The sequence below is a fragment of the Cyprinus carpio genome, chromosome A18, assembly GCF_018340385.1.
Source record: "Cyprinus carpio isolate SPL01 chromosome A18, ASM1834038v1, whole genome shotgun sequence".
Taxonomy (NCBI): Eukaryota; Metazoa; Chordata; class Actinopteri; order Cypriniformes; family Cyprinidae; genus Cyprinus; species Cyprinus carpio.
The window spans coordinates 5,589,066-5,603,725 of record NC_056589.1 but is presented as its reverse complement, the minus strand read 5'-3'; the positions used below and the strand labels follow the sequence as shown (position 1 = coordinate 5,603,725).

The following is a 14,660-nucleotide window of genomic DNA, read 5'->3' as shown; positions in this document are numbered from 1 at the left end:
CACCATTTCATTTTAATTTGAAATTGAATTCAGGTCAAGCTCATCAATGCAATTATAAACGATTTATTTGAGTGCATGTAAACGTAGTTTGTCATTGCATCTCCTTTTACTCCACCAGAATGTGAGTCCTTCAATACAAAATAGCTGTGTACGAGAGCTGGCCTCTTTTCAAATTCAATTAAAATCACATCTTTGTTTCCTAAATCCCAGTTTTAGTATTCTATAGTGTTAATACAATTGATTTTTTCCCCCCAAGTAGACTGCATTTTTAAAATACGCCAACATTCAATAAATAATTACATTTATTAATATAAATAATCTGTAACATTTTAGAATAGGGAACACTAATTCCATTTTAACTACGACTTTTCCCTCAATAAATGCCTAATTTGCTGCTTATTAATAGTTAATAAGGTAGTTGTTAAATTTGGGTATGGGGTCGGATTAAAGGATCTAGAATAAAGTCATGCAGAACAAGGCATTGATATGTGCTCTATAAGTACTTATAAGCAGCCAATATGCTGGTAATATGCATGCTAATAATCAACTAGTTAATAGTGAGAATAGGTCCTTAAAATAAAGTATTAACGAATAGCCAACAACAACAACAAAAAAAATATATTTCCTCCAAGTAAATCAATAGAAACCACTGATCAGGGATCAACAGAGCGCACTAATACAAAATTCAACTGATCACCGATGTGTGTATATCAGCTATTTTATACCAGCATTGAAGGTGCCTTGTGCAATCAGATTTTACAGCTCAAATATATGTATATTTTCCATTATCAAAGCACAGCAAGGTGTTTTTGGACAAAAATCAGGATTAAAAATAGTTTTTAATTACAGAAAATGTATATTCTCTATACTGTTCTTGAGAACTGAGTTTCACACAGAGCAATGTCACCTTCACCTGCTTGTGATGTTATTTCAAAAGGAAAATATAGGGGATAGCTCATGTTCATTCCACTTCAAACATGTTCAGAAGGTTTCATTGATGACGATATTCCATAATAATTGCACAAAGTTCTTGACAAAAAGGCAAAAAACTGCTGCTTACCCCCAAGCTCAGTTGTACATTTTACACTGCTGAACTTCATTATTTCCTCAGTATTTTTCATGCCTTGCAGAATAAAGTCATGACAGTCATTTCAGGGCTGGTGTAGACTGTTGTTTTGGCACATCTCTTCATTGAGTTTTGTCATGAATCGCATTTGTGCCGTGGGAAGATAAAGCCATGTAATGGTGCATAAAGCGATGCAGATACGTTCATTAACCCGAGGGTCAGTCCTGAAACGAGAACAGCCCGTTATCTAATAATGGTATTGTTCTACTTGAAGGCCGGGGCTGTCATTTGTTGTTTAGCATTATTCACTGGAGCATTTTTTTTTCTTTTCAGGCATTTTTCTTTCATCGCAGCTGCAAATAGCAGGGGCTGATTCAGAGAAACGTGAGGGGTGTTCATGTTTGTGTTCAATGTTGTAATTACCTCACAATCATTATTACTCATTTATAATCTGAATATTATAGTTCTGTTATAAAATCTTAGCAAGAGTCATTGCTGTCTACCTACAGTACATACTGTAAGCAACTGCCTTTTGAGGGTCTGTTTAAACAGGATTTGTTCTTTAAAAATGGCTAGAAGGATCACAATGGTATTGAATAGAAGTTATTGGTAGGTATATTAACCCTTGTGAAAAAGAATTGCGCTTAATTGTATTGAATGTAAATTTGTAGTGTACTTCAAATCTTAGAAGTAATAGAGATACTTCTTATAGAGATACTTTTAAGATACTTTTAAGTAGATAATATATTAAAGAAATTAAAGGCCATTTACATACACTTAAAGATTGGTTTCTTTGTGAAGGTTTCTTAGGGTGCTTTCACACTAGCACTTTTGGTGCGCACCCGGGTTCGACTGACGTCAGAGTTCGGTCCGTTTGGATGATGGGAATGCTGTCTTCTGAACTCGGGTGCTCACCCACGAACCGTACCCAAGTCTGCTTAAAAAGGGTGGTCTGGGGTACGGTTCATGTGAACTCCAGTACGGTTCGCTGCTGATGTGAATGCAATCGTACCAAATCACGGAAGTGAACCACTATTAATAACATATTATTTAATTAAAATGTGTGTTTGTGTGTGTTTCAGTTGCAGTACATTTCCTGACAAGTGTAACTGACGCGCTGCAAACAGAGAGCTGTATTTCTAATTTCTGGACAGTGTAGTACATTAGAACAACAGCAGTACATTCGTATAACAGATGTCAGTGCCGTTATATACCGAAGCTTTGTAAACAAAACGAACGGTTCAAAAACGTAAATATGTAAAAATTCAGAGGGCAATGTTATGCATTTGCCGAGTGCCCATAAGCCTTTCTCCCTACCCCCCCCCTCCCCGTTGCGTCGCCCTTGACTAAGCAACGGGATAAACAGCTGCTACAGGGGAGGGTTGATGACCCTCTCAAATAAACAACTAAAACGACGGGCAGTCCCCATGGGGCAGGGGGAGTGGGGAGCAATCGAACTCGGGTTCGGACCAGGCAAGCGAACCAAGTGTGAAAACATCCTTATTCATCATTATTATGGAGCCTAACAAAAACAACTCTAGGCAATATAATTATGTCCTAGAAAAAATCTCTCCAGTGAGGAAAAGCCCTGAAGAACCAAGAAGTTTTTGTAGTTCCCAGCTATTTAGTTAGCTTAGTGGCAGGGTAGCTTATAGTTGTTTCCGCAGCTATGATTTACTTAGGCTGGGTATGCGGGACGGTTGACTCTTACTGCAGAGTAGCTCCTTGGTGTTTCTCCTGACCTCCGTAGGACGCCTCTACCCTATTCTATGTTACCAAGTTCGCAAATGCCATCCTGAAATAGTATTCCACACTGAGAATGTTCTTGGGATTGAGAGCATGTGTTGTTGGCAATAATATGGGACAGAAGCTTGTGGCCACTCACACAACATCACTCACACCAGGCGTGCCACATCAGCAGTCAAACACACACACACGACACACCGCTAGTTCTTACACACTAAGCACTACACCACACAGGACACACACAACCAACACACACACACACACTGATGTGTGTTTGATTATGAGATGGAGACCTTCTCCCCAGCTGCTTGAGTTCCATTTGCCATGGCAACCCTTTGATTGACTGAAGATTGATTTGATGGATAGGAGCAATTATGGCAGGTCACTAACATAATCAGGCCTTTTGATTGGATTATTGACTGCTTTGTTCATGCCGATGACTGGAGATTTGACCCCGGCATGCCACTGTTTGCATACCTGGAAATGTTCTCCAGAGCAACGAATGAAATTGTCTCCCTATTTGTGTTTTTCCTTTTACTTTGTCTGCCTTTAACTGTATGCACTATACAAGTCAAAAAGTTTTTTTTTTTTTTTTTTTTAAGAAATTAATACTTTATTATTTCAGCAAGGATGCATTCAATTGATCAAAACTGACAGTAAAAGAAAATTACAAAGCTGCACATCTGTTTTCAACACTGATAATAATTATACATGTTTCTTGAGCAGCAAATCAAGCTAAGTCATCACCTTTATTTATATAGTGCTTTATACAATACAGAAAGTAAAATTAACATTACAAAACAAAACAAAAAAAACGTGCTCAAAAAAATTAATTGAAAATAAAAAAAAATCAATTTAACAATGAAAAGTCAGTTCATTGTTGATTCAGTGATGTCATCGTCCAGCTTATTTCAGTTCTCTTCCAATAGTATCTGTGCAGTCAAGTCAACAATAATGCCAGAAACTGTGTCCCCAACTAGGCAAACCAAAGGTGACATTGGCAAGGAACCAAAATTCCATCTGTGACAGAAATTGAAAAAACAAAACATGGGAGAAACCAGGCTCCAGTTCGTCTCTGGCCAGATGAAACCAGCATGGTGTGGTTTGATTCCAGGCTGCAATACACATCAAATTGAGCAGAGGACTCATCTGGTTCTCATGGTCTTGAGCTGATGGCTGACGAAGTCTCCACAGGGGATCTGTCTCTAGGGTTCATCTAGCTGACACGGTCTCCGCTGACATTCAGGGCTGTAGAGGTCATCTCTAGGTGCTGATCCACCATCTGGACTGGATACGGACTGGATCCAGGTGACTGCAGTGACCATCTGATCTAGATATGGACTGGATATAGGTGGCCATGTGACCTTGGAATAAGAATAAAACAGACTAATATTAGCATAGATGCCATTCTTCTAACAATTAAACAAGTACATATGGTAAAATTTCAAATGTTCCTGGTTCAGGTTGACCTAATTAATGCAGCCTAACAATCCTTTAATGGATTTGAATTATAGAAAAGTGATTGTGTGTTATGTGTATGCCAGGTTAAAGGGTTAAAGATGGGTCTTTAATCTAGGTTTAAACTGCCTTCCGAACAATACTAGGTAGATTGTTCCAGAGTATGGAAACTAAAGGACTTTTAAAGGAAAGGTTGCTTTCAAATAGCACACCTAGGTTCCTAAATGATGACGAAGAATTCACTGCACAGCCATCAAATGTTAGACAGTGTTCTAGATTACATGCAGAGGATTTTGGTCCGATAATTAACACCTCATTATTTTTTCAGAATTTAGCCATAGGAAATTACTAGTCATCCATTTATTTTATTTATTTATTTTTTTATATCAGCTATACATTCTGTTAGTTTTGCAAACTGGTATGTTTCATCAGGCCAAGAAGAAATATAGAGCTGAGTATCATCAACATAATAGTGAAAGCTAACACCATGTTTCCTGATGATATCTCCCAAGGGTAGCATGTGAAGCATGAAAAGCAACGGTCCTAGTACTGAGCCTTGTGGTACTCCATACTGCACTTGTGAACAATATGATACTTCTTCATTCTCTGCTACAAACTGATGACGGTCAGGTAAGTATGATTTGAACCATGTCAAATCAATTCCACTAATGCCAACATAATTTTCTAGTCTATTCAAAAGAATGTTGTGGTCGATAGTGTCAAACACAGCGCTAAGATCCAGTATTACTAATAGAAAACCACAACCAGATGACAAAAGAAAAGACAATTTCAACTCTTACGCTAACCATATCCATACCATTACAATAATAAAACTAAATCCTAAATCCAAACACATAACATTTTTCCCAATTTCCCAAAGAAAGGGAATAGTTGTGAGGAGACTACCTTTTCTAGTATCTTTGACAGAAAAGGGAGATTTGAGATTAGTCTTTAATAAACCAATTCTCCAGGATCAAGTTGTGGTTTTTAAATGTTTATAAAGTTTTGGAACATATCCTAATGACAACGATGAATTACTGATATTCAGAAGAGGATATATGACTTCTGGAAGTATAGTATCTAACATTCATGTTGTTGGTTTAGATGTAATATAATAAAATATACAATTATTACTGTCCTATAGGAGAGAATGAGTGAAATTGTTCCTCTGGGAATCTGTAGTGCACTGTCTGATGCAATACTGTAGCTGATGGCTGCATGGTTTTAATTTTATCTCTAATAGTATCAATCTTGGTAGTAAAGTAGTTCATAAAGTCATTACTGCTGTGCTGTTGGGAAATGTCTGCACCTGTTGATGCTTTGTTTTGTTAATTTAGCCACTGTATTGAATAAATACCTGGGGTTGTGTTTGGTTTCTTCTAATAGAGACTAAAAGTAAGAAGATGTAGCTGTTTTTAAAGTTTCCTTTATATAGTAGTACTTTCTCTCCATGTAATATGAAATACCTCTAGTTTTGTTTTCTTCCAGCTGCGCTCCATTTTCTGGGTTTCTCTCTTTAGGTCATGAGTGTACTTGTTATACTGCGGTGTACCACACTCCTTAACCTTAATCAAGCATAAACATAAAGACATATCAAAACTAAACATCTAGAAAAAAGAGAGTCAATAGTTTCTGTTACACCATCAAGTTTTTCTGAGCTATTGGATATGCTGAGGATTTGAGACAAATCTGGAAGATTATTTACAAAGCAGTCTTTTGTTGTAGAAGTGATGGTTCTACCATATTTGTATCAAGGAGTTGAATTTGCAGCTTTAGCTAAATGGAGTATACATGAGACTAGATAATGATCTGAGATATCATTGCTCTGCTGCAGAATTTCAATGCCATTAACATCAATTCCATGTGATAGTATTAAATGACAATGAGTAGGTCCTGATGTGTGTTGTTTAACCCCAATAGAGTTTAGAATGTCTAAAAATGCTGATCCCAATGCATCTTTTTCATTATCTACATGGATATTAAAATCGCCAACAATCAGCACATTAGAATGATTTCTGAATGATCATGTGACACTGAAGATTGTAGTAATTATGCTGAAAATTCAGCTTTGCGGTCACAGGAATAATTTAGATTTTAAATTATATTAAAATAATAAAAATAATGCAATAAAACTTATACAATAAAAATGTGCAATATCCTTATATTTATTTGTTACTCCACCATCCTAGTACATCCCTGCATCTTACTCAATTCTATTCCATTATCATCTATAGCACAACTGTTTATACAATTTATTTAATTGCAATTGTTTTTTTTTGTTTGTTTTTTTTTTGTTGTTGTTTTTAAAACAAAATATTAATTTAAAATTTTAGTCTGTTGTTGTTGTCTCTGTGTACTGGAAGCTTATGTCACTAAAACAAATTCCTTGTATGTGTAAGCATACTTGGCCATAAAGCTCTTTAAAAATTAAAATAAAAAAAAATAAAAAAAGGTATTTTAAATTGTCATAATATTTCACAATATTTCTGTTTTACTGTACAGAATTTTGATTAAAAAAAATAATAATAATAAATGGCCCACTCAAATTTTTTTTCAATAACGGTGATATTATTTTTAAACACATTTCCTGTATTTCGATACATTACAGGTGTTTCCCATACATTGAATTATTTTTGACGTTTGACTTCGTTGAATAAACATGAGCACTGCACATTTTAAAATCATAACATGGCGCGGGTGTTTTATATAAATGTATCTCTTACGGAATTAGACTGTCTTCAGAAAAGTTTCGATACCATTTTCATTTTATCTGATAAAGAAGCGTTCATGAGCGGAGCTGATTTGATTACAGCCGTTCCTGGAGAAACCGCTGGGTCTACCCAGTTTTTATACAGGCTATGGTTCTACCGCTCTCGCAGCGCCTCCTGCTGGCTAACTGACTTGCTCAGCCCTATATTAAATTATATTTTCTACACCGATAGATGTCCCCCCACACTGTGGAGAGATATCGCTTCCCCCAGGCTTTAATGACTCTTCCATTATTTTCCATTCTAGTCTCGTAATGACCCCTTATTATGCTGTTTGGACACAAACTAGAGTGACAGCACTGCAATTAAGAGCCACAAAGGACTTAGAATAACCCCACAGACTGCATAAAAGCATCACAGGCCACAGACTGTCACGTCCCTCCCTCAGAACCTTGTTCTGTGATCAGAATCTTGGAATTTTTTTTTTTCATGTGATGTGTGTTTCACAGACCCAGATTCAGAATGTCAGATATTCCGTTCTCATAGCATTCCTGGACTGAAGACCATTCGTCTGTTGATATACTGTAGACATTATGTTCAGCCCTATGTTTTTATGCTGTAGCATTTGGTGTCTAAACATGCCACATTGGTCAGTGCTATAACAATTGTGAAAAAGAACTACAATTTGCATGCTTTTAAAAAGAGTACTTGGAATATTATGTAAATAATATTATTAAAATGAATATATGGAAATATAAACTGATTGTGCTGTTTTCACACTTGATTGCATGTTATTTCCAGTTCCAATATAAATTAACCCTCATGTTGTGTTCCTGACTTTACTCACAAAAAGTATATAACTTAACCCAAACATTGATGTTTTTGTACTTTTTTACCACCTTAAATTTCTTATCATGTTATATTTTTACCAAATATTGGATTACATTTTTTGTAAACTTGATTTTTTCAATTAGCTAAGGTTTTTAAGGCAGATTGATTATTAAAAGGCTCAATGATCTAAGCCTTTTGAGTGAAAAAAGCATTTATTATTTGTGAATAATAAAATGTTCATTCAAAAACACATCTTTTAGGCCTATTATCAATCAGTTTCAAAGAGGAAAAAAAAGACACAAAACCTGTGCTAATTGAAAGAAAGCAAGCTGACAATGAGGCCTACAACCAATCAGTTCCAAAAAGAAATACAAAAAGATATTTTGTAGCACCAAACAACACCGAGCCTCATTGGCTTTCATTGCATGAACAAAACATTCTTCAAATTGTATTTTGTGTATTAATCAGCTTAGCTTAACCAGCGAGACTTCCTTGGTCAGCCTGCTTCATCAAAATGACAATGCAGGTCAGCTGACCAAGCTTTGCTGGTAAATAGCATTGTTAGGATAGGTTAACACCAGACCAGCTCTAACCAGCCTAGACCAACATTCCTACAGCTGCCATACTGAGCACTACAAAACCCCCTTTTATTTTTATGCAAGTGGTCCATCTCCTCTTTCTTATACAGTCTCTGGCCTGCACGCTGATCACACTTTCTCAGCTGGAGCTCTGAGATGTGCTATCCTCAGTTCAACAGGCTCTTGTTGTAGGTAGGAGGACACAATATGTCTCTGTATAGAGAGAAACAGTGAGAGATAAAGCACGTTTAATTTACTGCCAAACAAACCTGTGAGTCAGAGCTACGTGCTGAAAGGACAACTCCCGCAGAGCACAGATGCTGTATCAACTCATGATTTGTTCAGCACGGTCCTGGGTTTGACCTTTATTTAAGTCAACCTCAATCAATATCAATAATTGTACTGCAAATGTTGCCTCCAAACAAACTGAGGTGCTTTAATAGAGCATCTTTAAGTGCTTGAAATGTATCTCTTGATTTGTGTCCCATTTTTTAGGCTCCAAAAGATTCGTTTTTCAAATGCACCGTATGCGTGTGCGGGAGTGGATACATTGAGTTCACCTTTGCACCCGGGTTTCATTGTAGCCTCGTTTTATGTAATATTTAAAGTACAACAGAAGTTCCATATTCCATATGTGGCATATAAGGTTGAAAATCTGTCTAACAGTGTTTATTACCTTCTGTTACAGGTTTCAGAAAGGTTGAATGTAAAGGTTTTCCAGTGATTACTCAGTCTGGGTCAGCAAACACATCTCCTCTGCTTCAAAGAGCTTCTAGGACACATTCTGGTGAGTCATCAGTGGAGGTTTATTTTATTTTTTTTAATCTGAAATATTATTCTTTGACCCCACCTTATTTTTTTTAATCTGAAAAATTACTCTTAACACATATTGTTTCAATTATATTCTCATAGATTGTTTCAATTATATCTAGTGAAGCATCATGTTGTGCGCAGGTCAAGCATTATGAAGTTCAAATACTTAAACTTTGACCCCACCTTTTGAGGCACAGCCAAAGATTACTGGACAATTTACATGATTACATGGGCAAATTAGAAGTCTATTGAGGCAAATGTCATAGTTAATGGTTTGTTAATAGCAAGATTTGGACCTTAAAATAAAGTGTGACTGAAAAAAATTCAGGCCAGGAATTTTTTGTAGTATTTTTGTAGTATTATTTTTTTATTATTAGATATATATTTTTGTCGTAGTGACAATGGGATTGGTGTCATTGTGTCAATCACAGAAATGCAATAACAACCAGACCATCACTGCCATTTTCACAATCACAAAAAAGATAATAAGATCAGCAAGTCTCTCATTCTATCAAAAAAAGAAATGCAACATTGAATAACAAGTCTCCATCTTGCTTATTACGGCCGTGGCACCTGTGAAGGTTGTCCCAAAGGTAATAAGGCTGGTGCCCGTGTGCGGTTGTGCCGACCCGAGCGGTTATTACAGAGGGCGGTCAAATTGTTTTTTATGTCTGTTTTGGTGGCCACCGATGCGTTCACTGAGCGTGAGGCAATGGCCTTCCCTGAAGGCCGTTCCTGAACCCAGGTGCTCATAAAAAAAATAGGCGGAGCCCTTGCCGAGGCGGTGCCCGAATTGGGGCGAGGCAGTGTCTATTGCGTTTCTAAAAGCATGTTAAATTTCATTCAAAAAATAAAAACACCATTAAAAAATGAAATTCAAAAGCGAACCTTCCAGCAAGTAAAATGTAAATTTAACAAGTTCAAAACTCTCCAAAAAAAATGTAAAAGCATGTTCAATTTTCTTCAAAACAGATAAACATGACTGTGCCAACTCTTCAAAACAGATAAACATGACTGTGCCAACTTTTTATAACGCACACACATATCATGGCATTCCAAGTGCAATGCTGTACCAGGTGCGCTGCTGAGCAAGTTTACCGGATTGGAAAAGGCACACATACAGGGCTGGTTATGTGATGCACATTAAAATGCAATAGTTTACAAATCATGCACTATGACAAAAGTGTTGTGAGGTGATAGCACAGTACTTGTGGAAGGAACTTCATGAAAATATGCCTTTATTAATCAATAATCTGCCCCTGTAATCAAAATTTGTGTGATAAAGAACAAAAGTTGTTGCTGTTTAACTACCGCTAGTGTTCATTTCAGCTGGAAATTTCTTCTGATTGTTAAAGTTTTATAGAAGATATGCAAATCACAGTGGACCTTTGCTTCGGTACACAGTTTGGTTTGATTTTGTAGTTCCATTTTGTAGTTCCTACAAGTTATTAGTAAGTGATTTAGTTGCCAATTGCTAATTTTGTACAACACAATGTTAAGGCATATCTTTTTCACTTTCTGCGATCTTTCAGAGCAATCGGTAAGCCTTTTCTCTTTTCTAAACTCTAATATGTTTACTGTTTTTGTGGCCTGTGTTCAAGTTTTTGTGTCCACACATCTTACTCAGCAGCACAGCATGATTTGATCTGTGAAGCTTTTCATGTGTAGGTCAAAGTGGCACATGATGTTTGTGTCGAGAGATGTATTGAAGCTCTGACAAGAGTCATGCAAAAGGGCCTTAACACCTACGAATAATGGGAAAAAAAATTATGCCTTGTCAGTTCAGCAAATGTTAAATAAAGCCACAGTTTATTTGCCCAGAATCAAGCTCATCATCGTCCTTCCTTAAGTGGTTGTCAGGGAAACAAATCACTGTAATGCTAAAGCCCTAAACAACTCACTTACATGTTATGTTTTCCCATCTAAAGGGCAGAGATGCACACTTATATACTTTTATATCCACAAACAAACAATCAGTGCAACTGGACCATTTAAGAGGGTGCATTAGCCGAGCTCATGAAATATTGATTGTTACGCATTATTTAGTTTTATCTCTGATAATAGCTTTTGGGTGCTTTGCTATCAGGCTCTAGCGGATCTGTCAGGTCAAGCCGTAGCATCTTCTGGATTGGAGTTCATGTTACATCCGCTTTCAGGAAGAAATGGATATCAAAATGTTTAGCGTTGATGCATTTGAAGCAGCTGACAGTTCATCTGCCACAAATGTGGTGTTTGATTCATCAAAAGGAACATGGTGATTCTTTTTGTGCTGGAACACGAATGATGGTGACGGTTTCTAAAGTGTGTAGGCGGGTTGCTAGAGAATTAGCGTGTGTGGAGGTTGTGCAGACCACAACCCACAGGCTGCCCTTGGCTTCGAGGAGGCTGAGATACAATAAAGGCTCCTGAGAGGGGGCAGAGATCCCTGCTGTTAAATGCAGCTTAGACCAGCATGGAATTCCATGCTGGTCCAGGTTGTTGTGTGTGGGTTAGAGCTGGTAATGGAAGATCAACCTCTGAGCAATACAAGTTTTTTCTGGGAACTAGAAAGACCTCCAGAAATTACATATTTCACCAGAAAGACCATGTTGTTTATATGTACTGTAAAACTTAGCTGGTGAAGCTAAAATTCTTGCTGGTTCCCAGAGGAAAGTGCACAGAGCTTGCTCTTCAATAGCTGAGGAGACTTGCAGTTATTTTTCATGCCAGTATAAACTTTGTCTTATATCTCAGAAATTAAAATAGTCACAACCGAGACAGTGTTTGCATAATGTAGGCTATCAGATTTTGTTGATAGCACAACCCAGATCATATATGGTAAAAACTCTGTGTTTTATTTTTCCCTCAGTTTTCTTCCTCCCCCAAAATTATTCTTAGTATTATTTTTTTCTATATTCCATTTAAATGGTTACATTTAATTTTAGTGATCAAAAAGCATGCCTAATTGACTAAAATCATGAAACTTTAAACAACTTAACAATTTATTAAAAGTTTAACAAAATTACATTTTTAGGCACCAATGAAATTTGGGCTGTTGGTTTTAAAAACTACTTTAAAATTGGATATGCAAGCAGGTCAGAACATATCTGCTTTTGAGCAACTTGAGATTGTATAAAGATGATGCAACTCTGTGCTGTCCTGAGGAAAATGTTTCTGCACATTGCTCAGGTGACTTAGAGCTCTTTTTAATTTAAGTATCAACTTTATTTCAGGTTCAACCCTAAAATTCGTTAGAAGTAATAAAAATAGACTCAACTTAGACAGCTTTTACTTAAAGTAAGAGTATAAACCTATATAATTAGCATAGCTCAGATAATTTGGTGAAGAATAACTTGGAAGAATTTGATTTTTAAAAATATTGTGGAGTTCAGTCTTTAAGGAGACAGATATGAGATTTTTTGGTAGAAGGGTTTCATTTGCTCTCCGTTTATTTTTTTTATTTTGTCTAGGAGAAGCCATGACAATAGTTAAGAAGCTTAGTAAAAACATTAGCTCACAAGTTTTTTGATGTCATATTCCAGCTGGACTTCATCCTGCTCTGACCTTTCACCTTCATGTGTGCATCAGCAGACCTTTTTGCTCTACCACAGAATAGACCTTCCATTAAATGGACCAAATAAATCTCCTTCAATCTCTGAGCCCTTAAGGTTCAAAACAGGATATGCTCTTTTAGGGAGTTTTATAGCCATTTCTAGTTGTTAAAATAACTTTTATCCCAGTCTCCCGCCAGTACACCCTGTGTTAATACCTGGTGGTGTTCACTTCCAACGCTGAATTGGATTGCTTAGGCCTTCGGCAGCAAAACTTGGATAAGCATGGCAGATGCAAGCTGTAAAGACTGTCTCAGGGCTGTGCTGGTGTGGAGGAGAGCTGTCTCTGACAGAATGAGAGATTGTACTAGCTAGTTCAGATGAGCCTACTGGAGATCACTTTGTTTTGAAGGACAGTAAAGAGAAGGGGAACGCACTGTGATTCATGCTCCCTTAATGGAAAGCTCTCAGTGCCCTGGAGTACACACTTCAGTACAACACACTCCCACTTTTCATCCACAAAAAAAAAAAAAAAAAAAAAAAAAAAAAAAAAACTCTTTGTGCCCCCTTTATAAGGTAGAGGAATAGGGGAAAAGTGCTTCATTTCCTCACATGCAGGGATCATAAACGCCACATGATCTTCTGACACCCTGTTAACCCTACCTTCTGAAAACAGATAGTGTCCTACAGGGATTTAGCCAAGGCTTCTGCTTTCATCCTTTATCATAATTTAATGAAATTTATCACTGTTGGCCTAAAATGCATCTCTTATCAAATTATAGAAGTTCAAATGCAGTGTCTTATGCAAATGACTTTGTTTGATGAAAAAAGGAAACAGAAGCAGATGCTTTCTTAGCCATACCAGGTCAACCTATGGGGCTTTCAGCCATGTCTTTCACTCACATAATTGAAGAACAAAGTCCTTTAAGCATTTGACTGAAATGTGATTTCTCAAACTTGCTTCTTTGCAGGGGTCTGAGAAGCATTTAGTGAATGCTTCAAATGAACTCAGACTCCTTTATAGTGAATTGAGCTCAACCATCATGGGTGATAGTCTGAGTCAAGGTTTGGCTAGTTAGCTTTGGCAGTCCGGTAGATGCCATGACTAATTATGCAGTTAAAAATGATGGTTCTCCAAGAGAATATTAAAAACATTGTACACTTAGAAAGGCCTTCCTTCAGTTTTATGCAAAAAAATAAAAAATAAATAAAAAATATCACATATCAATGATCAATTATTACTATTATTATTATTACAAAGAAAATTGTTTCAAGTTTTGGTCCAGTGAATTTGGTCATTTTAAATGTCCTTGTATATTATTTTTTTATTTTTTTATAAGAAAACAAACAGTAGGCTATCATGCCCAGTAATGTATCCTCAAACACAAGATGGCATCCAAAAAAGCTTTCATAACAAGTGTTCCTGATAATGCTAACTGTCTCCTGTGAGATCCAGTAAAATCCTTCAACATCTGAGCACAAGTGTGTGTGTGTGTGTGTGTTATTGATGTGTAGTGGTGAAAGAGAGTTAGAGATGCTGTTTGTAAATGAGAGATGACAGTGTGAGACATGACAACTCCCTCTCGGTTTTTATTCATATTTTTTTATGTGCAAACAGGCTTATGAATAATGGAAAGGCAGGTTAAATGATGTCACAGATGCAGAATAAGCTCAGTGTTTGTTATTGATATGCATTTGCTGCTTCCGTGAACGTGGGTGTGTTTACTGTGAGGGGAAGTGAGTGCATGAAGCCTCCTGCTATTTTGTGGGCTATGAAACTAGGAGCCATGGACACCTTGGCTGGATAGTGAGATCGAGAAGATTTAAATAGAGGAGTTAGTCTCAGCAGCCAGAGAATTTGCGTCTCAGTAGATAGATAGTTAGTGAACCCAAGATCTGGGCGAAAACAATATTGGCAGCTTCCGTTTCC

The 14,660-nt window shown here is 36.8% G+C and overlaps 1 protein-coding gene across 4 annotated transcripts in view; it reads left to right on the top strand.

The window, feature by feature from the left end:
- LOC109084089 (LARGE xylosyl- and glucuronyltransferase 2-like) overlaps nt 1-14,660 on the top strand; it is a 105,611-nt gene that overhangs the window by 58,327 nt on the left and 32,624 nt on the right. For all 4 annotated transcript variants that reach the window (XM_042774863.1, XM_042774861.1, XM_042774860.1 and 1 more), the window contains one exon: nt 9,076-9,174. The gene's annotated coding sequence lies outside the window, so the exon portion shown is untranslated. The remainder of the gene's footprint in view (nt 1-9,075; nt 9,175-14,660) is intronic.